The sequence below is a fragment of the Salmo salar genome, chromosome ssa03 (assembly GCF_905237065.1).
Source record: "Salmo salar chromosome ssa03, Ssal_v3.1, whole genome shotgun sequence".
Taxonomy (NCBI): Eukaryota; Metazoa; Chordata; class Actinopteri; order Salmoniformes; family Salmonidae; genus Salmo; species Salmo salar.
The window spans coordinates 75,131,128-75,158,939 of record NC_059444.1 but is presented as its reverse complement, the minus strand read 5'-3'; the positions used below and the strand labels follow the sequence as shown (position 1 = coordinate 75,158,939).

Here is a 27,812-nt window from a genome sequence, read left to right as displayed (position 1 = left end):
TCTCAGTAAAAACAAAATTACTTTATTAAAGTGAAAAAGGACACAGACATTACAGGATACACTTATATTTAAAGATACTGTACAATAGAAATGAATGAATTAAAAATAACATCACCACAATGCTTGTATAATATTGACAACAACAATACTAATCAATCATAATCAATAATATTTTGGATATATCCATACCATTATTACTAAAGAACACTACTGAACACCATAATCATCCCAGACCATTATCTTTCTAGTCTAGACTCATCTATCTCTGCAGTCCATCATGTGTTCTTCACTGCTTCATCTGAAAAGAGGCAGAGACAGATACAGGTTAATACAATAAGCAGACAGCAAAGTAGAGCAATGTAGGTTACCTTTGGCCCACAAAGAGTTTCTCATCTCTCCTCCGTGTATATAATCATATTTGGAAGGTAAAGGAGCAACTCTCACTCACAATCAAATCAAATCTAATGTTATTGGTCACATACACATATTTAGCAGATGCTATTGCGGGTGTAGCGAAATGTTCGTGTTCAATTAAACACTTGATACCTTATATTTTTATTTGAAATCGTGACGTTTCAGCTGCCAATGGCCTTCATCAGAAGTCTACAATCACATGAAATAAGTGGTGTCAGTACCTTGACCAGGCTGAGCACTGTGCTGTAGGTGAGAGAGAGAAGAAAGAGGATGATGAAGGAGGAGGTGGTGGACCACAGGCTGCTGAACTCATCCTCATCGTTGTCCGTGCAGCTCAGAGCGAAGCTCGCCTCAGGCTCAGTCAGTGGGATGTTCTCTGAGAACAGGGAGAGAGACAGGTGGTGAGGAATGGACATATACTTGTGTCTGTGTGTGTGTGCGTGTTCATGTGTGTCTGCGTGTTTACGTGTGTATGTGTTCATGTGTGTCTTTGTATTCTACACCTGTATTATTCTTTATCATTTTCTAACAAATACAGCTACATGAGTTCAAATGATATGGACACACACAGACAGACACACACAGACACACACATCAACACACAAAGAACACATGAAACTGACCTGTGCAGGCTCATATCTTGTCCTAATATTAACATGCACACCCACTCACATTATGTCAAACTACACTTATACACTAAATAGTACGTCCATGACCACCTGATTGGAAGCATAGTACTACTATGTAGGCTATTCAGTACTGTTGTGTCTTTTCATGCCAAACAATTGTCTTCATTCTGTTTTTATATGTACAGTAGACCAGTATATTTTCTAAGACTTGAAGTAATTGATATACGAACTCGAAACGATGTGATGTTAAATGCAGTATTGTTTATTAGCCAGCCTCCACATTAGGAAGACACATTGAATAATGACAAAGTACAACAATGGCAACACAAGGCTGTGCAGTAGGACTGACAACTTACAAAACAGTAGACTGGACAATATCACATTAGACAATATGTTACAGTCAACAAAACAATGACAACACTAACATGATAACTTTAACTCAACAAGGACAACAATGAATGACATCAAAGAGGACAACAGGGGACAGTCCTAGCAATTGGCTATTCTGACCCACAGAGGAGTTAATAAGGAGAAAGAACAACACAACGCACACAGATTAAAATCACATATCTTAACATGAGTTACCCTTGGACTTCGACACACTGTCCTCCTTAGATGCGGTGTTGTTGTCCAAGCTGTCGTGCCTGACGGCGCATGTGAAAAGCACTTCCGTGTCCCAAACATTCTTGGTGGTGGTGAAGACGCTGGTGACAAGGTAGCTGCCTTTCTGGGTTTTCTGAGGAGGGCTGGTGACCCCCTCCTGATAATTGTCTTCGCCCACCTTCCCCACCTTCCCCACCTTCCACATGATGTAGACGTCACAGAGAGACGGACTGAGCACCAGGCACAACAGAGTCACTTCCCCCTCCGGGGGTCTTCCTTTGGGACAAGGTGAACGGACACTGAAGGGGCTTGACCTGAAAGAGGATTGATTTTAAGGAGAAACATTACTCTCTTGTTCGTGTAACCCCAGGAGGTTGGTCGCGCGTTAATTGGGGAGGATGGGCTCGTGGTAATGGCTGGAGATGAATAAGTGGAACGGTGACAAATACATTAAACATGGTTTCCATGTGTTTGATGCCATTCCATTTACTACGTTCCAGCCATTATTATGAGCCGTCCTCCCACAAGCAACCTCCTGTGGTTTAGGCACATATGAAAACCAGTATGTGAATATCAGTTTAAAATCCAACCAAGTGGTCCTTATCCCTGGATCTGGAGCAACACAGGGGTGTGCTGGTTTCTGTTCTAGTCCAACACTAACACACCTGATTCAACTAAGCAAAGGTGATGATTAGTTAATGATTAGTTGATTTGATGACTCAGGTGTGTAAGCGCTGGGCTGGAGCAAAAGTCTGCACATTCTGTGCCTCCCTCTCCAGAACCTGGAGTACGTGACCACTTATCACAACCACATTGAGATGTCTCAGTGACCTACTTCCTTTGGTGAAGCTGAGTTCCTGAACGACCGGTGTGTCTTCACCACTCTTCATGGCAGAACACTGGACTTTGTTCACATTGGTCCACTCCATCTGGTTTATGGTCAGAGTGCTGACCCTGCTGTTCAGGTTGCCCTTTGATTCAATAGGTTTCAGGTCGACGTCATCAGTCTTGGCCTGTTCGTTGACCTGCCAGGTGATATTGGTACCAGACACTGTGTCTTGGTCTGTAGCAGTGATGACACAGTCCAGTACTGCTTGGTTGTCCATGAACACCTTTTTCACACTCGGTGGGTTCAGAGTCACCGTCAGCGGTTCTGAAAGGGGAAAGAAGCAGTGTGAAAGCAGGACATGTTAATGTTACTGATGAGGAACTACACTAAATAATAGAGATCCTGTATGTGAGCATGACATCAATTGTAGTACAGTCTTCTCCTATGTACAGACCTGTTTTGGAGATCGTCTTGATGGTGGTTTGTCCCTGGTGCTGCACCACACAGCTGTACTTGACCATGTTGTTCCAGTCAGTGTTGATGACCTTCAGCAGACTGCTGGCTGAGAAGAGGCCTGACGGCTGTTGGCCTACAGTAGGGGTCGGGCCCTCCACCTCCTTTTCATTCTTCTTCCAGGTGACAGTTGGGGGCGAAATCTTCAATCATACACATCAGGTACTGGGTTGTGCCAATAGGCCCCGACAGCAAAGACACTGTTGGAGGCTTTGAGACTGAGTAGGGGGAGGAAAATGTCTGCATGTTAGTTTAATCGCTTATTGAAATAAGACATCCAGGGTAAACACCAAGCATAATTTTATAGTCAGGTTTTCTAAACAGAAATAGTTTACATCACAAACATTAAAATGCAATCTTTAGAAAAATAGAACCAACTTCATAGAAAAATACAATATAATGACCACATCATACCTGGTTTATTGATGACTGCTGTCTTTCCACCTCCAGGATGTTCCACAGAACAATGGAAAGACGTTGCAGTATCCCAGACATCCTTAGCCACACGGAGCTGACTGACTCCTGTGTAGGTTCCCCCGCTCTGGACTGCCGGGTATTGGACGAAGTCCGTCAGCGTACTCCCGCTGGCGTCTGTCCATTTGAAGGTGAGTGAGGAAGGAGAAAAGCCAGTAGCGAGACAACCGATGCTGTAGACATTGTTAGAAGGGATTCCACAGTTCATAAGAGTGAGTAGAGTAAGGGGGGCTGTGGTTGCTGCAAGAAAGAAAGAAAGAAAGAAAGAAAGAAAGAAAGAAAGAAAGAAAGAAAGAAAGAAAGAAAGAAAGAAAGAAAGAAAGAAAGAAAGAAAGAAAGAAAGAAAGAAAGAAAGAAAGAAAGGTAACACTTTATTTGAATGTACAGAAATGACCAGGTATCTACTTGGAATTACCATGGTAAAAATGGTCATTACACAGTTATAACCTAATAACTACTTTTTAATTTAATCTGGCACTATAAGGCACCATTTAATTCCATGTAGTTGGTTATAATTACCACTACGTTTCTAGTTTTATTAGTTGTATGTACAGGATACAAAAAGTTACTTTCAGGTTCCTTCTCAACAATGCAACAACAATAAGAAATAATAAAATATACGAATATGAACATAAAGTAACTGGCTCAGTAGAATACAATAAACATTTTAGAAAAGGTATAATACATGACGGCACAATTAAATACACATGAACACATTCAATTGTAGACACATTTACCAGTGAAAACAGAACTGTAAAATAAAACATACTGTTCCACTAATAAAACATTTGAATGTAATTATTTTTATGGATTAAGGTGATGCCAATTAATACTCAATTCAATACAGGTTAAGATTAACTCTTATAATTATACCCTATAATAGGTTTATGTGTTTGACTCCCATATGAATAGCCTACATTTTTGTTTTTACATGGTCATTTTAGACCTAAAACAAAGCCTACATAATCAACTAATTAAACATCAATCGCAAAAAGTGAAAAACTTATGTGGACAGATGAACAAACAATATACTGCCTTACCTAGGTGTGCTACACTAACAACATTATCCAAGTAATAATGTCTACTTTTCTCCATAAAACAATTATTTATCTACAAACTAAAACAATTTGATTGCATGAAAAAATGGATATATACAATGGCTTACCTGATGATACTGTGATCATTGTCCCTTTCTCCTAATAGTCAAAGTATCCATACACAGTGTGACAAGGGCATATGCCAAGCAATACAAAATTAATAGTTGTTATTTAGTCAGCATCATTATGAATGGTTTAACCTATAATAGTTGTTTTTTAATCAGCATCATTATGTATGGTTTAACCTTTAATAGTTGTTATTTAGTCAGCATCATTATGAATGGTTTAACCTTTAATAGTTGTTATTTAGTCAGCGTCATTATGAATGGTTTAATATTTAATAGTTGTTATTTATTCACCATCATTATGAATGGTTTAACCTTTAATAGTTGTTATTTAGTCAGCATCATTATGAATGGTTTAACATTTAATAGTTGTTATTTAGTCAGCATCATTATGAATGGTTTAACATTTAATAGTTGTTATTTAGTCAGCATCATTATGAATGGTTTAACATTTAATAGTTGTTATTTATTCACCATCATTATGAATGGTTTAACCTTTAATAGTTGTTATTTAGTCAGCATCATTATGAATGGTTTAACATTTAATAGTTGTTATTTAGTCAGCATCATTATGAATGGTTTAAACTTTAATGTGTTATTTAGTCAGCATCATTATGAATGGTTTAAACTTTAATGTGTTATTTAGTCAGCATCATTATGAATGGTTTAACATTTAATAGTTGCTATTTTGTCAGCATCATTATGAATGGTTTAAACTTTAATGTGTTATTTAGTCAGCATCATTATGAATGGTTTAACATTTAATAGTTGTTATTTAGTCAGCATCATTATGAATGGTTTAATAGTTGTTATTTAGTCAGCATCATTATGAATGGTTTAAACTTTAATATATGTTATTTAGTCAGCATCATTATGAACGGTTTAAACTTTAATATGTGTTATTTAGTCAGCATCATTATTCATGGTTGAACCTTTAAAATGGGTTGGCAGGTAGCCTAGTGGTTAGAGTGTTGGACCAGTAACCGAAAGGTTGCAAGATCGAATCCCCGAGCTGACAAGGTAAAAATGTGTTGTTCTACCCCTGAACAAGGCAGTTAACCCACTAGGCCGTCTTTAAAAATAAGAATTTGTTCTTAACTGACCTGCCTAGGAAGTGACTGTGAACTGGGTAATCCTTAGGGAACGATGGTTTCATGCGACAGACATCTTTGTTGTTTTTGTACAGGTCATGCTTTGCTTCACACAACTGTGTGTCATTATATCTGACACAGTAATACACAGCTGTGTCTTCAGTTTGAATTATCTTCCCTTCTAAAGTCACTATGTTTTTGGATCCATCTTTGGAGATGCTGAACCTGCTTTTCAAAGAATCCTTGCAGTTTCCATCTGAACCATTCCATAGCTTTATCTACAGGATGTCTAATCCAGTCTGTGGTATAGCTATCATCACTGATATAATACCCAGATACCTTACAGGTGATGCTCCAAGACTCTCTGGGCTTTACAACCATAGAGCTTGGCTACTGAGTTCTGGGTCAACAATACCATGCTCACCTGTGGGGGGATTGAGATATTTGAAAATGGTCTAACATCAGCTACATGAAAAATTGATAAAGCTTGATTATGTTATAGTACTATCTATTTAATGAAAAAATAAACAGGAGGCAGCTGCCAGCAGCAGCAGCAGAGATGCGGGAACATGGTTTATGTGGAAGCTGAACTGATGGGAACAATACTTATTTACTCCAACTAGGTGAAGGAGAGACAGACCCTTCTATATATACTGTACAAAGGGGGGAATTGATTTGCATCAAAGTCTGAGATTTAGGATTAATGCAGAAGTACAGTTAGTACATTTCTAGTACCACGGTGACATGTTGAGTAGAACATATTACAGTTTAATAATACAGTGTAATTACAGTGTAATAATACAGTTATCTGTTATGGAATGCATTGTGCAGCATTATGAATGGTTATGTTCTGCTCGTAGTTTACAGTATGTTATTCTCATCATTATCATTGATGCACAGATGGAGATAATCTAACTTTTGGTGTCCACCAAAGATACAGTATATACAGTTGTCACGACTTCCGCCGAAGTCGGTTCCTCTCCTTGTTCAGGCGGCGTTCGGCGGGCGGCGTTCGGCGGTCGACGTCACCGGTCTTCTAGCCATCGCCGATCCACCTTTCATTTTTCCATTTGTTTTGTCTTGTTTTCCTGCACACCTGGTTTACATCTCCTCATAATTACTATGTGTATTTAGCCCTCTGTTCCCTCCATGTCCGTGTGGGGTATTGTTTATTGTCAGGTTGGCACGCTTCCGGCTGGTTTGCGCCAAGTTTTGTTTAACAGCCGTGCTTTGTGGCAGCCGGTACTTTGTACTTGGTTATTGTACAAGATGCTGCATCACTTGTTCTTTGGGCATTTGTTTTTGTGATGCAGTTGCGTTATGTTCTATTAAATGCTTCAGCAAAGTGCTTTGTCCGCTCATCTCTGCTCTCCTGCGCCTGACTTCCATGCACCAGCTACACCCACTGCCTGACAACAGTACACCAGCTACACCCACTGCCTGACAACAGCCTATTACTCTTTTCATATATCAGTCAAAGTCTGCTATCAAAATTCCTCTTTTATATTTCATTATGTTCAATGACTACATTACTACGTACCAGTAACTCAAACTCTTAATTGGATTAGACTGATATACAGGTGAATGTAAATAAGCTGTAATCAAGATTATATTTACTGACTAACATGGTCAGAGTGGTTTAAGCTTCATTGAGCTTGATGAGGAATGGTATGCTGTGAATACACTTGTGCTGGATCCTCAGTTTATTGTCTGTCTTACATCCCATTAGACTCTTCCAGTGAGAGAAGTGCTTGATCAGTTTATGTACAGCTCTTTAGCCTCCTGTGTCACTGTGTCTCTGGCACAATAATAAACAGCAGAGTCTTCAGTCTTCAGACTGTTCATCTGGAGATACACCTGTTTCATGCTATTGTCTCTGGAGATGGTGAACCGACCCTGAACAGACTGGGGGTAGTAGGTGCTTCTGCTGTCATGGGTAATAGCTGCAACCCACTCCAGTCCTTTCCCAGGAGCCTGTCTGATCCAAGCCATCCGGTAGTTATTCATGTCTAAACCAGAGGCTATGCAGGTCAGTTTATGTGGTTCTTCAGGCTTTTTAACTACTGGTCCAGACTCAATCAGCCTCTGACCCTGAACACCTGTTAATAAAAAGAGAGTATTTCAAACTTGAAGAAGAGCTTTTAAGTACACACAACCATCTGATGAAAGTAAAAACAAAGTGTTTACCTGACAGTCCTATGATCAATAGCAATAGCCCTAATATGTAATCTTTGTTAAACATTTTTGACTATTGTCAGTGTCTATCACTCAGTCTAGTATTCAGAGCTTCAGTCCCTCTCTTCCACTCAGCAGTGAGATAAGTAGTGATGGAAGAGGTCAGAGTTTTGCATTGACTCCTCCTCACAGGAAGGGAAGATCACACAGAGATTAAATAGAGAACTCAGAGATGGGAAACGGATTCATATGTTCTGAATACTTTGTTAAATACTTGTTCATGTGACAACAAGAACGATCAACCAGACAGGGCAAGAGATCCTCTGATTGTGTAGTTAGAATGTCAGAGGCTGGACTCTTTTATAGTGTAGTGCTTTGTGATATTGTTGTATTATTTACAGTAATTATTCTTAGTATTATTCTAGTGTTACATAAAGAGAGGAAGTAGTACACCAGTTAGCCATATTGTTAGTTTTTTTGTACAGCTGCTTCACCAGCTTCAATCAGTGTGTCTGTCGAGCACAGTAATAAACAGCAGAGTCCTCTGAACTAAGACTCTTTGCCTCTAAGATCTGGGTGTTTATGGAGACGTCCTCAGTCAAGGTGAACTGGCCTGTCAGGGTGTCTGAGTAGGTAGCAGAGTTTGAACCAGTGCTCATTCTCCCAATCCACTCCAGTCCTCTCCCAGGTTTCTGCCTTGTCTAGTGAATGTTATAATTAGTCATTGAAAAACAAGAGATGTAACATGACACCTGAGAAGGTGACTGATCCAGTCTGATATCAGAACAAACACCTTCAAAACAAAAACATCAAAATGCAGTTAAAGATGTGGTATTTACACAGATTTAGAGTTTGACCATGATACTCAGACATTCTTCAAAACCCCATTTTACATTGGCGTGTAATGTTCAGAAATGTTTTGCCTCCCAAAACTTCCGGTGAATGAGCACATAAATTTACAGAAATACTCATCATAAACCTTGATAAAATATTCAACAGTTATTTAAAGAATTATAGATACACTTCTCCTTAATGCAACCGCTGTGTCAGATTTTTAAAAAAGCTTTACGGCGAAAGCAAATTTTACAATAATCTGAGTACAGCGTTCAGACACGAAACCATACTCGCCATTTTGTGGAGTCAACAAAACTCAGAAATAATATTATAAATATTCACTTACCTTTGATGATCTTCATCAGAATGCACTCCCAGGAATCCCAGGTCCACAATAAATGTTTGTTTTGTTCGATAACCTCTATGGGCTAGGTGGGACGCTTGCTCTCAATTCTCTCTTTCTCTCTTTCTTTCTTTCTTTCTTTCTTTCTTTCTCTCTCTCGGAGGACCTAAGCCCTAGGACCATGCCTCAGGACTACCTGGCATGATGACTCCTTGTTGTCCCCAGTCCACCTGGCCGTGCTGCTGCTCCAGTTTCAACTGTTCTGCCTGTGGCTATTGAACCCTGACCTGTTCACTGTGATTACTATTATTTGATTTAATAACTGGTTGACCTTCCTTTGGCAACAATAACCTCAACCAAACATTTTCTGTAGTTGTGGATCAGACCTGCACAATGGCCAGGAGGAATTTTGGACCATTCCTCTTTACAAAACTGTTTCAGTTCAGCAATATTAATGGGATTTCTGGTGTGAACCACTCTCTTGACATCATGCCACAGCATCTCAAACGGATTAAGATCAGGACTCTGACTGGGCCAATCCAGAAGGTGTATTTTCTTCTATTGAAGCCATTCTGTTGTTGATTTACCTCTGTGTTTTGGTTCGTTGTCCTGTTGCATCACCCAACTTCTGTTGATCTTCAATTGGCGGACAGATAGCCTTATATTCTCCTGCAAATTGTCTTGATAAACTTGGGAATTCATTTTTCCGTCGACGATAGCAAGCTGTCCAGGCCCTGAGGCAGCAAAGCAGCTCCAAACCATGTTGCTCCCTCCACCATGTTTTACAGTTGGTATGAGGTGTTGATGTGGGTGTGCTGTCCCTTTTCTCTCTATACATAGTGATGTGTGTTCCTTCCTTCCAAACAACTCAACCTCAGTTTAATCTGTCCACAGAATATTTAGCTTGTTGCACTGTGGAACATCCAGGTGCTCTTTTGCGAACTTCAGGTGTGCAGTAATGTTTATTTTGGACAGCAGTGGCTTCTTGCATGCTGTCCTCCCATGAACACGATTCTTGTTTAGTGTTTTACGTACTGTAGACTCGTCAACAGAGATGTCAGCATGTTCCAGGGATTTCTGTAAGTCTTTAGATGACACGCTAGGATTCTTCGTAACCTCATTGAGCATTCTGCTCTGTGATATTTCAGTCATCTTTGCAAGACGGCCACTCTTAGGGAGATAAGCAACAGTGCTGAGCATTCTCCATTTATAGACAATGTGTCTTACCATGGACTGATGAACATCAAGGCTTTTAGAGATACTTTTGTAACCCTTTCCAGCTTTATGCAAGTCAACAATTCTTAATCTAAGGTCTTCTGAGATATCTTTTGTTTGAGGCATGGTTCACATCAGGCAATGCTTCTTGTGAATAGCAAACATACATTGTGTGAATGGGGCAAGGCAGCTCTAACCAACATCTCCAATCTCATCTCATTGATTGGACTCCAGGTAAGCTGATTTGCTTTTGGAGGTCATTAGCCTAGGGGTTCACATACTTTTTCAAACCTACACTGTGAATGTTTAAATTATGTATTCAATATAGACAAGAAAAATACAATAATTTGTGTGTTATTAGTTTAAGCACACTATGTTTGTCTATTGTTGTGACTTAGATGAAGATCAGATCAAATGTTATGACCGATTTATGGAGACATCCAGGTAATTCCAAAGGGTTCACATACTTTTTATTGCCATTGTATACTCGGCAATTTTTATTTGTGAGATATTTATAATATTTTCAAAAGTATACGTTTTTAATATTTTATTATTTTAGATATAATTGAGCATATGACCTGTGTGTGAGAGTATGCTATGTCTCGACAAGTGTGGGTGTGTTGTTGATGATATGGAGTTGATACTGACAGAGTGAACCATAGACTCATTTTAGAGACTCATACTGAGATCAGTGTTGATCAGTTTTTGTATGGCACTGCAGCCTCCTGTGTCACTGAGTGTTGTAACTTTAATGGGTTAGAGAGTTAATGTTTAAGTTAATTAATTGAGCTGTATCTAAAGATATTTTCTTTACAGTTATTTACATATGTAATTGTATTAGAATTTGTGTGTTGGAGATTGAGAGAACTACGTACATACTTTGTTGTATTAGTTAGTATTGAATTACGCTTTTGACTGCAAGTTCCAGAACGCCTTGCGACTGGAGGTAGAGAGAGAACGCGCCAGTTATGTCAAGTGACAAGTGATTATCCTGACTTTCGCTAGCAACTTACTTTTATTGTTTTATAGAATCTAAAGTTGTTAAATGTAACGTGAACAAGTATTATTACTAAAAGAAGCTTTCATCTCAAACCCGACGTCCCGAGTCATTACTTTGAAGATAGTTATTCTATATTTTGGTGCCGAAAGTATTGAGTATGAGCTACGACAAAGATTGTAGGGATGAAGCGGCTGAAATGGCTGAGGAGGAACGTCGGCATGAAGCAGAAAGAATGAGACGAAAGCGGGGTACCATTCGAGGTGCCACAACACGGATTTTGAATCAGATTGACGTGGAAATAACCCAGTCAAATTCGGATACCGATCACTTGAGTACATTGTTGGAATTGCTATCAGCTAAGGAGGACAGCTTGTTTGAACTTGATAGTGGAATTGAACAGTTAACGCCATTGGACGGATTGGAGGTGGAGATTGCATGCACGGAGGATTGCAAAGAGCGCGTTATCATGCTGAAGAGCCGAGCACAACGAGTGATAAAGAAAAAACAGGACCTCAATCCACTACCAGCACGGGTGAGTGACGCTAACTCAAACAGATCATAGAGACAATCAGTAAGGCTACCAAAGTTGATTATTGAGAAATTCTATGGAGATGTCAGTATGTGGCAGGCGTTTTGGAGCCTGTATGAGACCGCTATTCACAACAATGATTCACTGTGTAATAAAGAGAAGTTTACCTATCTGAAAACATATCTCACTGGACCAGCTGCAAAGGCAGTAGCAGGACTGATGTTAACAGACAGTAACTATGATGATGAAATCGTTCTGCTCAAGAGCAGATTTGGAAGGAAAGATCTTGTGATTAGTGCTCACATGTCAAAGCTGCTGAATCTCACTCCTGTGAAGAAATCCTCTGACCTAAATGCATTGAGGCAGCTATATGATGAATGTGAAATTCAGATTAGGAGCTTGGAATCACTGGGTGTAGTGTCAGAAACCTATGGAAGCCTACTATGCCCAATCTTAATGCAGATGATTCCAGAGGACATAGCTCTTGACTATAGTCGTCAGAGGGGAGTAGATGATGAATGGAAAGTGGCTGAGATCGTCAGTTTCCTAAAAAGGAGGTTCAGAGCAGGGAGAGAGCGCTACAAATGACAAGATCATGCAACCAACAGAGAGAGGAAACCATGGAACAAGTCATGCTCCTCCAATGAAATGAAAACAAAAAGATGCAAAAACAAAAACATGGCATCTGCTGCGGCACTGCATACAGTCAGCCAGAAGGAACAAAACTGTCTATTCTGTGACAGTGCAGACCACAAATCAGAAAACTGCCCTGACCACAATATTGCTGCACGCAAAGAGAAACTAAAGAAAATGGGAAGATGCTTTGTATGTTTAGGACAGAAACACATAGCAAAATTCTGTAAAGTCAAAGATGTGTCATGTGCAACATGTGGAAGCAAACATCACATTGCTGTGTGTACTGGTAAGAGGAGTGAGGTGCAACCCCCTACTGTTTCTGCAGATGCTGTTGTTTCCTCAGTTATTCCCCATTCAGTGAAGATGAAACCAGATGGACAGAACACTGTGTTGCTACAAATGGCAAAGGCATGGGTAGAAGGCCCATCTGGCAGGAAGATAGCTCGTTGCTTACTAGATGGAGGCAGTCAGAGAAGCTTCATACATGAAAACCTTGTAAAGGGCTTGAAGCTACCAGTAATCAGACAAGAGGCACTCACTCTTCACACATTTGGCTCCTCTGCTCCAGCAACGTCACAACGCAACACAGTGAAAGTCATCTTGGAGAACGTCTGAGACAAACAGCAGAGAATAGAGATAGAGGCAATTAAAACCCCACATGTGTGCACAGCTGTGATGAAGGTTCCTGGTGAACAGATTCAACATGAGCTCAATAGAAAGGGACTGCAGCTCGCAGACTTTCCAGGAGATGACAATGAACCTGAACTCTCTGTCCTGATAGGAGCAGACTACTACTGGCAGATAGTATCAGGCAGAGTGGAGCGACTGACGGAGACACTGGTTGCTTTAGAGAGCACCTTTGGATGGTCGGTGCAGGGATTCGTGTCCATGTCAAGTGTCGCCGAGGCAACCTACATGTTCATCCCACTTGACGAATACACACTAGTCTTCAAACAACTGCATGCATTCTGGGAGCTTGAGTCTCTGGGTATTATAAGCGAGAAAACACAGAACCCAGAGGAAAACGAGGCTCTACAGAGGTTCGAGGAAACAACCACCTTCGAAGATGAGCGATACCACGTGGAGTTGCCATGGAAACGAGAAATGCCAGAACTCCAAGACAACTATAGAATCGCCAAGAAACTGTTTGAAGGTCTGAAGAAAAGACTGAAGAAGGATGTGACGTTGTACAGCAGATACAATGAAGTAGTAGAGGACTACTTACAACAGGATATGGCAGAGGACGTGCCCAATGACAACGCTTCAAGCGCAGACAACGTAAAATACTACTTACCTCACCATGCAGATAAGGTGACGACAAAACCGAGACGATAAGGTGACGACAAAACTGAGAGTGGTGTTTGATGCCTCGTCCCATGAAGATGGCTGTCCATCCCTCAATGACTGTCTACTCACAGGACCGAACCTGAATCCGGATCTGCTCAGCATTCTGATAAAGTTCAGACTACATGAGATCGCATTCATGGCAGACATCAAGAAGGCTTTCCTGCAGATATCCCTAGCAGAGAGAGACAGAGACGCAGTGAGATTTCTATGGCTCACAGGCCCACCAAGGGGAGAAAATGAAGAGAAGCTGCGTGTTCTGAGGATGAAAAGAGTGGTATTTGGAGCTTCCCCAAGTCCATTCTTGCTGGCAGCTACAATCAGGAAGCACCTGAAACAATATGAAACAGAACAACCAGAAGTTGTAGAGATACTGAGAGAGTCACTCTATGTAGATGACTTCATTGCATGTCCACGCAATGTTGAATAGGCTTACTTTGTGACAACAACTGTAAAGCGAATGCTGTCGATTGCAGGCATGGACCTCTGCAAATGGATGACCAACTCTCCTGAATTGAAAACAAAATGGGAGGAGAGTACGACAACTGACCACCGGTTGACGCTAGAAACACAAGGAGCAGTGCTTAAGGTTTTAGGTTTAGTATGGTGACCAGAAACAGATGACTTTGTGTTTGACCTCAGGCCGCTACTGAGCATTCTAAAGCAAAGGGAAAACACAAAGAGAAGTGTTCTGCAGTTGTCTGCAAGTATCTTCGACCCTCTTGGTTTCCTGACCCCCTTCACCATCGGGATCAAGTGCAAGTTCCAGGAAATGTGGGAGAGGGGACTCAGCTGGGACGAAGAATTACCACCTGATCTGACACGAGAATGGCAACAGTGGTGTTCAGAACTACCCCAGTTACACCAGCTCACCATACCAAGGTGGTACAGAACAGACATGCATCCACAGAATAGCCACAATAGCCACCTGAAACTACACGTCTTCTGTGATGCAGGTGAAAGGGCTTACAGTGCAGTAGCTTACTTGCAAGGTGAATCACAAGACCAGGAAACAACAAGTCTAGTCGCATCCAAGTCCAGAGTAGCCCCACTCAAGAAAATGACGCTGCCACTCCTGGAGCTCATGGGAGCTGTGATTGGAGCGAGACTAGCAAACAACCTGATGACCACACTGAAAATTTAAGAAAAACAGATCAAAATGTGGACAGACTCGATGATCATGCTGCATTGGATTTGCAGCTCAGCTCAGAAATGGAAACAGTTTGTCGCGAACAGAGTGACGGAAATCCAGTCCATGACCAATCCAGAGTCATGGTCGCATATTGAAGAGAAAACTAATCCAGCTGACCTCCCTACAAGAGGACAAACTGTTCAAAACTTGACACAGAGCGAGCTATGGTGGAATGGACCCAGAATTCTGACATCACCCAATCAGTCTGAGGAGCCTGATGATAACAAGGTTCCAGAAGAGGTAAATACAGAACTCAAGTTCAGTTGCCAGGTTACTGTACAACTCGCAGCAAACAGCACAGACATCACTGAACCTGTGTTGGAGCTTGAAAGGTACAGCAAACTGAAAAGAGTGTTCAGAGTCACCGCCTGGATAAAGAGATTCATAGCCAATGCTTGTACAAACATAAAGATGCAAGGTGAACTGACTGCTGACGAACTGTTCGATGCAGAAAAGTACTGGATTAAGGTAACACAATGATAAGGGAATTATATAATAAAGGTAAATGAATAAAGAATCCATCCCTGAAACGTAACTGACTAGTAATTCATAGTTATGTAGCATGTATAATGAATAATTAAAGTACTAATCGAAAGGCCCATAAGGTCTAGTAGAGGCCCGGGACAAAATGTGTGTGTGTGTGTTTTAGTGGGCCTAAGATAACAACAAGTAGACTGTGATTGGCCCGGCAGCTGAGGAACTTTGAGTAACTTAGAGAAGAAAGGGAGTGACCCTCATGGTTTCTCTAATCCTGGGGGAAAGGAACAGACAGCACTGGGTAGTGATTAACCATGGTGAAAAGTCTGGGGAGGGATACAATTCACCTACGGTTCGTGTGTATGTATGTGCGTAGGATATCTATTGTTTGTGTGGAGGTATGTGCGTAAGCGGGTAGTGAGCATAAAATGAACATCTTTGTGTAATGTACTTCAGAACGTTCTCTGAATAAACTGTACGAACCTTTTGCAGAAAGCTGAGTCCTTGCCTAATTATTCTTTACCCAGTGTCTTACAAACCTTGGGAATTAGTCAAGGCTTATTTATTGTTAATTATTATCATTGGGATAGAAAATTCCACTGACACACAACAACAGAGTTTCGGACAGGAGATCAAACTACTGAAGGCAGGAAAAAGGCTAAACAATGACTGTAAAATCAGAGAACTGAAACCGTTCTTGGACGAACACGAACTACTCAGAGTAGGAGGAAGACTGCAACAGTCCAACTTCACATTCAGAGAGCAGCACCCATAGGTTCTGCCCAACAAGTACAGATACTCAGAAATGCTGATACAGTGCCACCATGAGAAGGTGATGCATTCTGGAGCAAGAGACACTCTAGTACAAATCAGAGAGCGATACTGGATCTTGCGTGCTAGGCAGCTAGTCAAGAGCACAGTGGCAAGATGTATAGCGTGCAAGAGATTCAAGGCAAAGGCCGGACAGCAGGTCACTGCGCCTTTACCAAAAGCCAGAATAACTGAATCCCCACCATTCGAAGTCACAGGTGTGGATTTTGCAGGACCGCTCTATGTGAAAGAAAATGGTTCTGTGAAGAAGTCATACATTGCACTGTTCACTTGTGCTGTAACCAGAGCAGTGCATTTGGAACTGGTCTCAGATCAGTCAACAGAGACATTCCTGTTAGCTCTAAAAAGATTAATCTCAAAGAGAGGATTATGCAAGGTAATCTACTCAGACAATGCAAAAACGTTCAAGAGAGCTGATCAGGACTTGAAAGAGCTGTGGAAGGCAATCGAAGAGCCCCAACTCTTGGCATTCTTTTCAGAAGGGGGCATCACCTGGAGGTTCATTGCCGAGCGAGCAGCCTGGTGGGGCGGATTCTGGGAAAGACTCGTCAGGTCAGTGAAAACATGCCTGTGAAAGGTTCTTGGGAGAGCTTCACTCAACTTTGAAGAGATGTGCACAGTCCTGACAGAGGTTGAAGCTATCCTAAATTCTAGGCCTCTGACCATCGTGCACAATGAAGTGGATGAACCACAACCCCTGAACCCAGCACACTTCCTGGTGGGTAAAAGACTAACCTCTTTGCCTCCAAAGCCATTTCCAGCTGACACTCAGCACCCAACGCTAAACAAGGAGGAAATGACATGCAGATGGAAGTACAGGCAGAGAATTGTGACCAGCTTCTGGAACAGTTGGCGAAGAGACTACTTGCTGGATCTAAAGTCAGCACACCGCTGTGACACGCCACAGCCCACCCCACTGAAAGCGGGTGACGTTGTACTCATTGGAGAAGATAACACACCCAGACAAACCTGGAAACTAGGAAAGATTGAGGAACTGTTTCCAGGCCGAGATGGCCTAGTTAGGTCATGTTCAGTTCGTACTGCTTCATGGACTTTGTTGAGGAGACCTATTCAGCTGATATACTGCCTAGAGATTTAGATGAACACAGTTGTTCATCGGAGGGGACGATGTTGTAACGTTAATGGGTTACAGAGTTAATGTTTAAGTTAATTCATTGAGCTGTATCTACAGATATTTTCTTTACAGTTATTTACATATGTAATTGTAGTAGAATTTGTGTGTTGGAGATTGAGAGAACTAAGTACATACTTTGTTGTATTGGTTAGTATTGAATTACGCTTTTGACTGCAATTTCCAGAATGCCTTGCGACAGGAGGTAGAGAGAGAACGCGCCAGTTATGTCAAGTGACAAGTAATTATCCTGACTTTCGCTAGCAACTTACTTTTATTGTTTTATAGAATCTAAAGTTGTTAAATGTAACGTGAACAAGTATTATTACTAAAAGAAGCTTTCATCTCAAACCTGACGTCCCAAGTCATTACTTTGAAGATAGTTATTCTATACTGAGTCTTCAGTCTTCAAGCTGTTCATCTGGAGAAACACCTGTTTCATCTTATTTTTTCTGGAGATGGTCAACCGACCCTGGACTGAGTGGGGGTAGTAAGCGCTGTCACCATCACGTCCAGTAATAGCTGCAATCTACTCCATTCCTTTCCCAGGAGCCTGTCTGATCCAAGCCATGTAGTAGCTACTGAATATGAACCCAGAGACTGTACAGGTCAGTTGGTGGGATTCTCCAGGCTTTTTAACCACTGGTCCAGACTTAGTCAATGTCTGACTATGAACACCTGTTGAAAGAAAGTAACATTAGAGCTAATAGCTGGACTCAAAACCTCATATAATAACAATATAAAGGTTTTATTCTAACAATCTTAATGTTTCCACATGTCAGGCCTATTATCATCAGTAGAAACACAGTAGTAAATGTCATGATGAACTCTTAGTATGATGTGTCTCTGTTCCTCAGTCTAGTCAGTGTGTCTTTCATCCACTCTGCAGTGAGATATGTAGTGGTGGAAAAGCTCAGGGTTTTGCATTGACTCCTCCTCACAGGGTGGGAAGATCACACAGAGATTAAATAGAGAATTCAGAGATGGGGAACAGGTTCATATGTTCTGAATACTTTGTTTATTACATGTTCATGTGGCAACAAGAACGATAGACCAGACTGGGCAAGAGATAGTTTTATTGAGTAGTTTGAAAGGCTGGACTCTTATTGTGTAGTGCTTTGTGATATTGTTGTTGTATTCTTTACAGTAATGATACTCAGTATTATTCTTATGACACAAAGAGAGGAAGTAGTTCACCAGCTATCCATGTTGTTAGGGGTGGTTTTGTACAGCTGCTTCCCCATCTCCAGTCACTCTGTCGAGCACAATAATAACAGCAGAGTCCTCTGATCTTAGCCTCTAAGAAGTGGGTGCTGGTGGACACGTCCTCAGTCAGGGTGAACTGGCCTTTCAGGGAATCTGAGTAGGTAGCAGAGTTTGAACTAGAGTACATTCTCCCAATCCACTCCAGTATTTTTCCTAGTTTCTGCCTCATCCAGTGCATGAAGTAGTCTGTCATTGTAAACCAGGAGATTGTACAGGACAATTTAACAGTGTCTCCACGTTTTTACACCTGAGGAGTACACTAATCCAGTCTGATATCACAACAAACACCTGCAAAACAAACACATTTAAGATGTGGTATTTACACTAATATAGAGTTTAACCATGATACTCAGACATTCTTCAGTCACCATTTAATGTTTTACTTACTGTGTATGGACATCACCATGACAGCTAAACTCCAGACAGTCATCAGTGCCATTGATCAGTATTAATTAGTGCAGGTATTGTTGTAATGTCAGTCCAAGCTGCCTATAATGAGAAGACCAGAGCTGACTGTCTGATTATAAAGGGATGAAGGTAGGGAGACTTTAAAGAAACCACCCTCTATAGAGGTTTAAGTACAGACTGAGAGGTTGAGATCTTTGAGAGTTGGTATTATCAGCATTGGTTCTTGGAACAGCACAGAGTGAGACAATCTATTGAGCCCCACCGGGAACTATACTTTACATTATTATTTTACATGAATGACCTTCATTGTACTGTATCCACATTGTTACATTCTGTTCTTAATTACATACATTTAAAATCTGATTTCAAGCAAATAAACCTAACAAATTGCAGAAAATGACCACATAATGGATTTCATCTGCATGAGATTGATAATTTATTTTTATTTATATATTTAACCTTTATACATTTCACTGAATGACTGCATATGTTTGGGATTATTTGCTGTTGTCATCTGCCTTTGAATGGCTGTAAAGATATTCATACAGTTATCTTACAAAAGATGACAGGTATATTTTGTGCTTTACGAGTAATTATGTTTATAATTTAGTGTATGATGTGTCTATTCTTTCCTATAGTGTTTATGGGGCCATAGGACTAACAGAGGTTAACGGAGATCAGAATGATCTCACAGACTCTCACAGTGAGAGAAGTGCTTGATCAGTTTATGTACAGCCCTGCAGCCCCCTGTGTCACTCTGTCTCTGGCACAATAATAAACAGCAGAGTCTTCAGTCTTCAGACTGTTCATCTGGAGATACACCTGCCTCTTGCTGTTGTCTCTGGAGATGGTGAACTGACCCTGAACTGACTGGGAGTAGAGAGTGCTTCGGCTATCATGGGTAATAGTTGCAACCCACTCCAGTCCTTTCCCAGGAGCCTGTCTGATCCAAGCCATCCAGTAGCTATTCATGTCTAAATCAGAAGCTGTACAGGTCAGTTTGTGGGATTCCTGAGGCTTTTTAACCACTGGTCCAGACTCAGTTAGTGTCTGACCCTGAACACCTGTGGAAATGAAATACCCAAAACTTTAGAATGCAAACATTCATACACATGAACAGTGATGTCTTAAAACATGTCTATATACCTATTTGTCGCAAATTACTTCTGAAAAATTACTGAAAATGATGGAACATTCATTCTAGTGAACACAGAATATTGTAACTTACTTTTTACAAACACCACCATGAGTATTAAACTCCAGACAGTCCTCATTGTTCAGTGATAGTCAGGTTGTATGCATTGCTTGCTACCGAATCAATCCACACTGCCTATAATGAGAAGGACAGGGCTGAGTGTCTGATTATAAAGGGATAAACGGGAGGGAGACTTTGCATAGACCGCCCTCTAGAGGTTTAAATATCCTGACAGGGAGAGATCTTCTGCTCTATTCCTTTATTCTCTCTCCTCCCTGTCCTTTGTTCTTCTCTCTGTAGTTCAGATTTTACTTATGAGACGTGTTGACTATAATGGCTTTAGTATTGTGTGTTGACTACATATAATGGCTTTAGTATTGTGTGTTGAAGATCAGCAACATGGGGACAAAAGTTCTGCATTTTTACTTGGAGTTAAAATGTCTGAAAAGCTTTTAATGATGTATGGTTTTAATGCTTTTGGTAAGATTCACTTATTAAATTATAATTTGACCATTTTTGAGACTGATCATTAGTCTTAATATGTTGATATCTTGGTGTGGAGATCATCATTCTCCCATGGGTATCTGGGTATTTGTTCAGATCTGGTGCTGGTTTGTATCACTGAGGAGGGTAGCGAGCAAATAATATTTTCTCAATATATTTTATTGAGCCTCAATCCATTCCTTCCCCCAAATCCCGAGAGACTTACAGGAGGCAGATTCCAGCAGGAGCAGCAGCAGTAATGATGAACATGGTTTGTGTTGAAGCTGAACTGGTGGGAGCTGCTCTTCTCTACTCTCCAGGACTCAGAGACGTACTAGGACTCTCAGATACAGAGAGGTGTTCATATAATGAGGAGAGAGAGGGAGAGAAAGGAAGAGAGATGATAGGGGAAATGTGCATAAAAAGAGGACATATAATAGTAATGATGATATCAGTAGAAACTGATTTATTTAATAACTGTGGAAGCTATAAATACTCTGTGTATTCCATGTAAAAAGACAGACTTTTACTGGCTGATTATGTTAAGCAGGACTGTGATACAATGAGTTTTACATTCTGCCAGTGTTTTTGGTATCATAACCCAGAAGTGTTAATGAGTTTTGAATAGATGGTACAGAGCTGTGACCGGAAGGGACTTTTTCATCTCAGGTTAGGAGAATTTACGCAACAGGTTAGGAGAATTTACGCAGCAGGTTAGGAGAACTTATGTAGCTGGTTAGGAGAACTTACGCAGCAGGTTAGGAGAACATACGCAGGAAGTTAGAATCAACGTAGCAGGTTTGGAGAATTAGGTTAAGGTTTGGAAAAGGGTTATAGTTAGGGTTAGCTAAAATGCTCTCTTAACCTGCTATGAAAAGTCACTTCCGGCTGTAGCTATACTCCATCTAGTCACAACCATGTTAATTGTCTCAAGTTTTTTGTTTTATATATTTTAATTTATAACATATTGTTGGTTATTTGTATCTTTTTGATAATACAGAGCTTAGACCTTCTCGTTCTGTATTGGTGAGGCCACCATTTATGAATGATTAAAACATGTAATGGATCATGCATGAGTTGATTGAATGTTTAACCTGTCTGGGCTAGGGGGCAGTATTTTCACGGCCGGATAAAAAATGTACCCGATTTAAACTGGTTACTACTCTTGCCCAGAAACGAGAATATGCATATTATTAGTAGATTTGGATAGAAAACACTGAAGTTTCTAAAACTGTTTGAATGGTGTCTGTGAGTATAACAGAACTCATGTGGCAGGCAAAAACCTGAGAAAATTCCAAGCAGGAAGTAGCCTGTCTGAGAATTTGTAGTTTTTCTTTTGATTCTCTATCGAAACTACAGTATCCGTGGGGTTACGTTGCACTTTCTAAGGCTTCCATTGGCTCTCTAAAGTCTTCAGAAAGCGGATTGAGGCGTCTCCTGTATCTGGGCAGAGTATAGTAGCTCAGAATCTCAGTGGTCTGCCTGGTGACTAAGAGATTGGATATGCGTGTTCACGCGATCACGCTGTTTTCTCTTTTCCTCTTTGAATGAATACATTATTGTCCGGTTGGAATATTATCGCTATTTTACGAGAAAAATGCCATAAAAATGTATATTAAACAGCGTTTGACATGCTTCTAGGTACGGTAATGGAACATTTACCATTTTTTTGTCTCGAAATGCGCTCGCGCGTTACTCTTTGGATAGTGACCTGAACGTACGAACAAAACGGAGGTATATGGACATAACTATGTATTATTTGGAACAAAAACAACATTTCTTGTGGAAGTAGCAGTCCTGGGAGTACATTCTGACGAAGATCAGCAAAGGTAATACAATTTTTCTAATACTAACTCTGAGTTTAGTGTGCGCCGAACTTGGCGGTTGTCAAAATAGCTAGCCGTGATGGCCGAGCTATGTACTCAGAATATTGCAAAATGTGCTTTTGCCAAAAAGCTATTTTAAAATCTGACATAGCGACTGCATAAAGGAGTTCTGTATCTATAATTTTTTTTATAATTGTTATGTATTTTGTCAACGTTTATGATGAGTAATTTAGTAAATTCACTGGAAGTTTTCGGTGGGAATACATTTTCTGAACATCACACGCCAATGTAAAAAGCAATTTTTTGATATAAATATGAACTTGATTGAACAAAACTTGCATGTATTGTATAACATAATGTCCTAGGAGTGTCATCTGATGAAGATCATTAAAGGTTAGTTCTTCATTTAGCTGTGTTTTGGGTTTTTGTGACATATATGCTTGCTTGGAAAATGGCTGTGTGATAGATTTTTGGCTATGTACTCTCCTAACATTATCTAATGTTTTGCTTTCGCTGTAAAGCCTTTTTGAAATCTGGCAATGTGGTTAGATTAACGAGAGTCTTATCTTTAAAATGGTGTAAAATAGTTTCATGTTTGAGAAAGTTGAATTATGACATTTTGTTGTTTTTGAATTTGCCGCCCTGATATTTCACTGGCTGTATCCCGCAGGTGGGACGCTAGCGTCCCATGTAGCCCTGAGAAATTAACCTCTCTGGGATCATTCGGGACGTGAGCATCCCACCTCGCCAACAGCAAGTGAAATTGCACGGCGCCAAATTCAAACAACAGAAATCTCATAATTAAAATTCCTCAAACATACAAGTATTTTACACTATTTTAAAGATAAACTTGTTGTTATTCCAGCCGCTGTGTCCGATTTTAAAAAAGGCTTTATGGCGAAAGCACACCATGCGATTATGTTAGGTCAGCGCCTAGCCACAGAAAACCATACAGCCATTTTACAACCAAGGAGACGTGTCACAAAAGTCAGAAACAGAGTTAACCTGTTATGGATAGGGGGCAGTATTTTCACGGCCGGATAGAAAACGTACCCGATTTAACCTCTATATGTTTGAAAAATTGAAGTTTTTGGATTTCTGAGGTGTTTGTAATTCGCGCCACGCCCTATCATTGGATATTGGAGCGGTGGTCCGCTAGCGGAACATCTAGATGTAAGAGGCTAGCTAGCTAGCTAAAATGGTCCCTTTCCTATATTAGCCATGGATGGAGATTTGAACTTATGGTTTTACTTGATTCTCCCTACTGGCCAATGATTATAATGGCTATTCTGAACCAACCATTAATTCATACATTGTGCCCCTGGCCTGAGAGGATTGAAGTTCAATATGTAGCTAGATGTACTGTAGGAGGCTAATGTTAACCTCTCTAGGGCAGGCGGGACGAATTCGACAACTTTCATATGTAATAAGTATATGCATATTCTAGTTACTGGGTAGGAGTGGTAACCAGATTAAATCGGGTACGTTTTTTATCCGGCGGTGTAAATACTGCCCCCTAGCCCTAACAGGTTAACTAGCTAACGTTGCCCATGAAAGGAAGTTAGGCTAGCGAGCAAGCATTTTAGCTAGGTAGCCTAAGACAACCAAAAATAAAAGTGTGTGTTGTATGACAGATTGATAGACCGTTTCATCAACATGAAAGAGAGGAGGATGGCTTTGGCGAGTCAACATGTTTTTTGTACTTGCACGAACACACACGCACGCCTGCACACACACACACACACACACACACACACACACACACACACACACACACACACACACACACACACACACACATCATATTTAGCTTATGCTGCTTGAACTAAATTGTTCTTGGTATCTTTTAGTTGCCACTGTATTAGATTAAGCATAGGTAATTTCATGATGTTGACATGTTGAAGTTGAAATGGTGCTGGAAAAGTGGAGGCAGCTCCTGTTTTCTTTGCGACTTACGTTAACTCTGTGGTTCTAAATCAGTAGTTTATTAGTGGTCTGAAAATGATTGAAACATTATTAATTTGCTTGACCATGCTTTTGGTCATGTAACTATTTGTTACATGCAATATGCTTTGTGGACTCCACAGGACAGCTGTTGCTCTCCGGTTTTGTGATGAAACAAAGGTGTGGTTGAATTTATTCTGCCTCAGTGTCTTTATTGTCTCTGCCTTTAGGCCTATATATCATGGTCGCAAGGCATATGAACTAACAGGTTATAGAGCAAACAGCGCAATTATCACAACACATAGGTTGTAATATGGCATTTTCTTTCTTCTGGCTTCCCCAGTGATTTTACCAACACACCACTACTTTTCATATGGCATGAATAGTTTGTTAGGAGTCCAATGCAGCCATTTTTATCTCAACATGAAATAATTTCTGAGTAACAATTAAGTACCATGCTGTGATTGTTTTCTATTATACAACGGGTGGGTCTAATCCTGAATGCTGATTGGTTAAAACCGCATTCCAGCCGGTGTCTATTCCACAAGTTATCACCGGCTAAATCTATGACGTTAAAATGCCTATTTACTCTGTTCCATCTGACTGTGCAATCCACTGTCTCATCAGCACAGCCAAGCTATTTATAAACTTGATCTCCACTATAAAAAGCATCCAGTTTTTAGAAATGTTTGCAAATATCACATTTACATAAGTATACAGACCCTTCACTCAGTACTTTGTTGAAGCACCTTTGGCAACAAATACAGCCTTGAGTCTTCTTGGGTATGATGCTACAAGCTTGGCACACCTGGATTTGGGGAGTTTCTCCCATTCTTCTCTGCAGATCCTGAAGCTCTGCCAGGTTGGTCGGGCTGGGCCACTCAAGGACATTCAGAGACTTGTCCCGAAGCCACTCCTGAGTGGTCTTGGCTGTGTGCTTAGGGTCATTGTCCTTTTGGAAGTTGAACTTTCACCCCAGTCTGAGGTGCTGAGCACTCTGGAGCAAGTTTTCATCAAGGATCTCTCTGTACTTTGCTTTGTTCATCATCCCCTCGATCCTGACTAGTCTCCCAGTCCCTACCTCTGAAAAACATCCCCACAGCATGATGCTGCGACCACCATGCTTCACCAAAGGGATGGTGCCAGGTTTCCTCCAGACGTGACGCTTGGCATTCAGGCCAAAGAGTTCAATCTTGGTTTCATCAGACCAGAAAATGTTGTTTCTCATTGTCTGAGAGACTTTAGGTGCCGTTTGACAAACTCCAAGCGGGCTGTCATGTGCCTTTTACTGAGGAGTGGCTTCCATCTGGCCACTCTACCATAAAGGCCTGATTGGTGGAGTGCTGCAGAGATGGTTGTCCTTCTGGAAGGTTCTCCTATCTCTACAGAGGAACTCTAGAGCTCTGTCAGAGTGACCATCGGGTTCTTGGTCACCTCCCTGACCAAGGCCCTTCTCCCCTGATTGCTCAGTTTGGCCGGGCGACCAGCTCAAGGAAGAGTCAAGGTGGTTCCAAACTTCTTCCATTTAAGAATGATGGAGGCCACTGTGTTCTTGGGGACATTCAATGCTGCAGAAATTTTTTGGTACCCTTCCCCAGATCTGTGCCTCGACACAATCCTGTCTCGGAGCTCTACGGACAATTCCTTTGACTTCACCGATTGGTTTTTGCTCTGACATGAACTGCCAACTGTGGGACCTTTATATAGACGGGTGTGTGCCTTTCCAAATCATGTCAAATCAATTGCATTTACCACAGGTGGACTGCAATCAAGTCTTAGAAACATCTCAAGGACGATCAATGGAAACAGGATGCACCTGAGCTCAATTTCGAGTCTCATAGCAAAGAGTCTGAATGCTTATGTAAGTTATTTATGATTTTTATTTTTAATAAATTAGCAAAAATTCTAAAAACCTGTTTTTGCTTCGTCATTATGGGCTATTGTGTGTAGATTGCTGAAGATTTCAGTTTATTTAATACATTTTAGAATAAGGCTGTAACGTAACAAAATGTGTGAAAAAGTCAAGGGGTCTGAATACTTTCCGAAGGCACTGTACATACAGACCTTTTGTATGTGTAAACAATTCATTCCAGTTGTGACAGTGATGAATTGTGGAGTCATGGCACCATATTTTGGCCAAGGAAGATGAATGGCTGTGTCCTATAGCCTGTCATAATGTTGTATAATTTCAGTAATTGTGGTATGTTACCCCATGTATTGTTACAGAACCTTGTGGTAAGCCTAGTCAGTATTTTGTATCACAATTTAGCAGAAGTTGTCCACCGTTATTTTAGGGGCATTTGGTATATTGACCAGTTCACCTCTAATTTATTAACAAAGGACGGCAGGTAGCCTTGTGGTTAGAGCGTTGGACTAGTAACCGAAAGGTTGCACGATCGAATCCCCGAGCTGACAAGGTAAAAATCTGTCCTTCTGCCCCTGAACAAGGCAGTTAAGCCACTGTTCCTAGGCCATCATTGAAAATAAGAATTTGTTCTTAACTGACTTGCCTAGCTAAATAAAGGTAAAATATAAAGGAGATTGGCTAAACTTTCTCATTGAGTATTTTATGAATAAAAAAAATATTTTTCCATGATTTGAGTAGAACTGAGGAGAATTACGTCTGCTCTTCAGCTTCCATTTTCTGTACAGCATATCCCAAGAGGATGGGTTTTTGTATAGCTCTGGTGCTGGTTTATATCACTGTGAGGGTAGGCACAATAATACACAGCTGTGTCTTCAGTCTGAAGGTTCTGCCCTTTTAAAAACACAGTATTACTGCTTGAGTCTACTGACAGGCTGAACTTGTTCTTTAGAGAATCCTTGTATTTTGTGTCTCCAGAATATACATTTCCAATCCACTCCAGTGCTTTCCCTGCAGGCTGTCGGATCCAAGATGTCCAAGTGTTAGTAACTGAATATGAGACCTTACAGGAGATGGTCAGTGGTTGACCTGGCTGGACAGTCATAGATGTTGGCTGAGAGAGTTCATAACTCTGTACACCTGGGAAATAAAATTAAATAATTAACAATATTAAATACACAAAATAGCAACATGTTACACTATATACATTCTAGTAGTTGTGTTGAAGACAGTTTTATTCTGCAGGCAATTTTATTTGCTTTGTTTTTCCTCCAAACCCAGAGAGACTCACAGGAGGCAGCTGCCAGCAGCAGCAGACTTGCAGGGAACATTGTTTGTGTTGAAGCTGAACTGGTGGAGCTGCTCTTCTCTACTCTCCAGGACAGAGGGACTTACGAGGACAG

The 27,812-nt window shown here is 40.8% G+C and overlaps 1 long non-coding RNA gene and 1 pseudogene across 1 annotated transcript; both read right to left on the bottom strand.

The window, feature by feature from the left end:
- LOC106601717 (Ig mu chain C region membrane-bound form-like) lies at positions 1-27,812 on the bottom strand (annotated as a pseudogene).
- LOC123741714 (uncharacterized) lies at positions 18,425-20,369 on the bottom strand. Its single transcript, XR_006769236.1, has 3 exons — positions 20,326-20,369; positions 19,958-20,161; positions 18,425-19,178 (listed from the first exon to the last, which is right to left on the bottom strand). It is a non-coding gene; the product is annotated as an uncharacterized lncRNA (long non-coding RNA).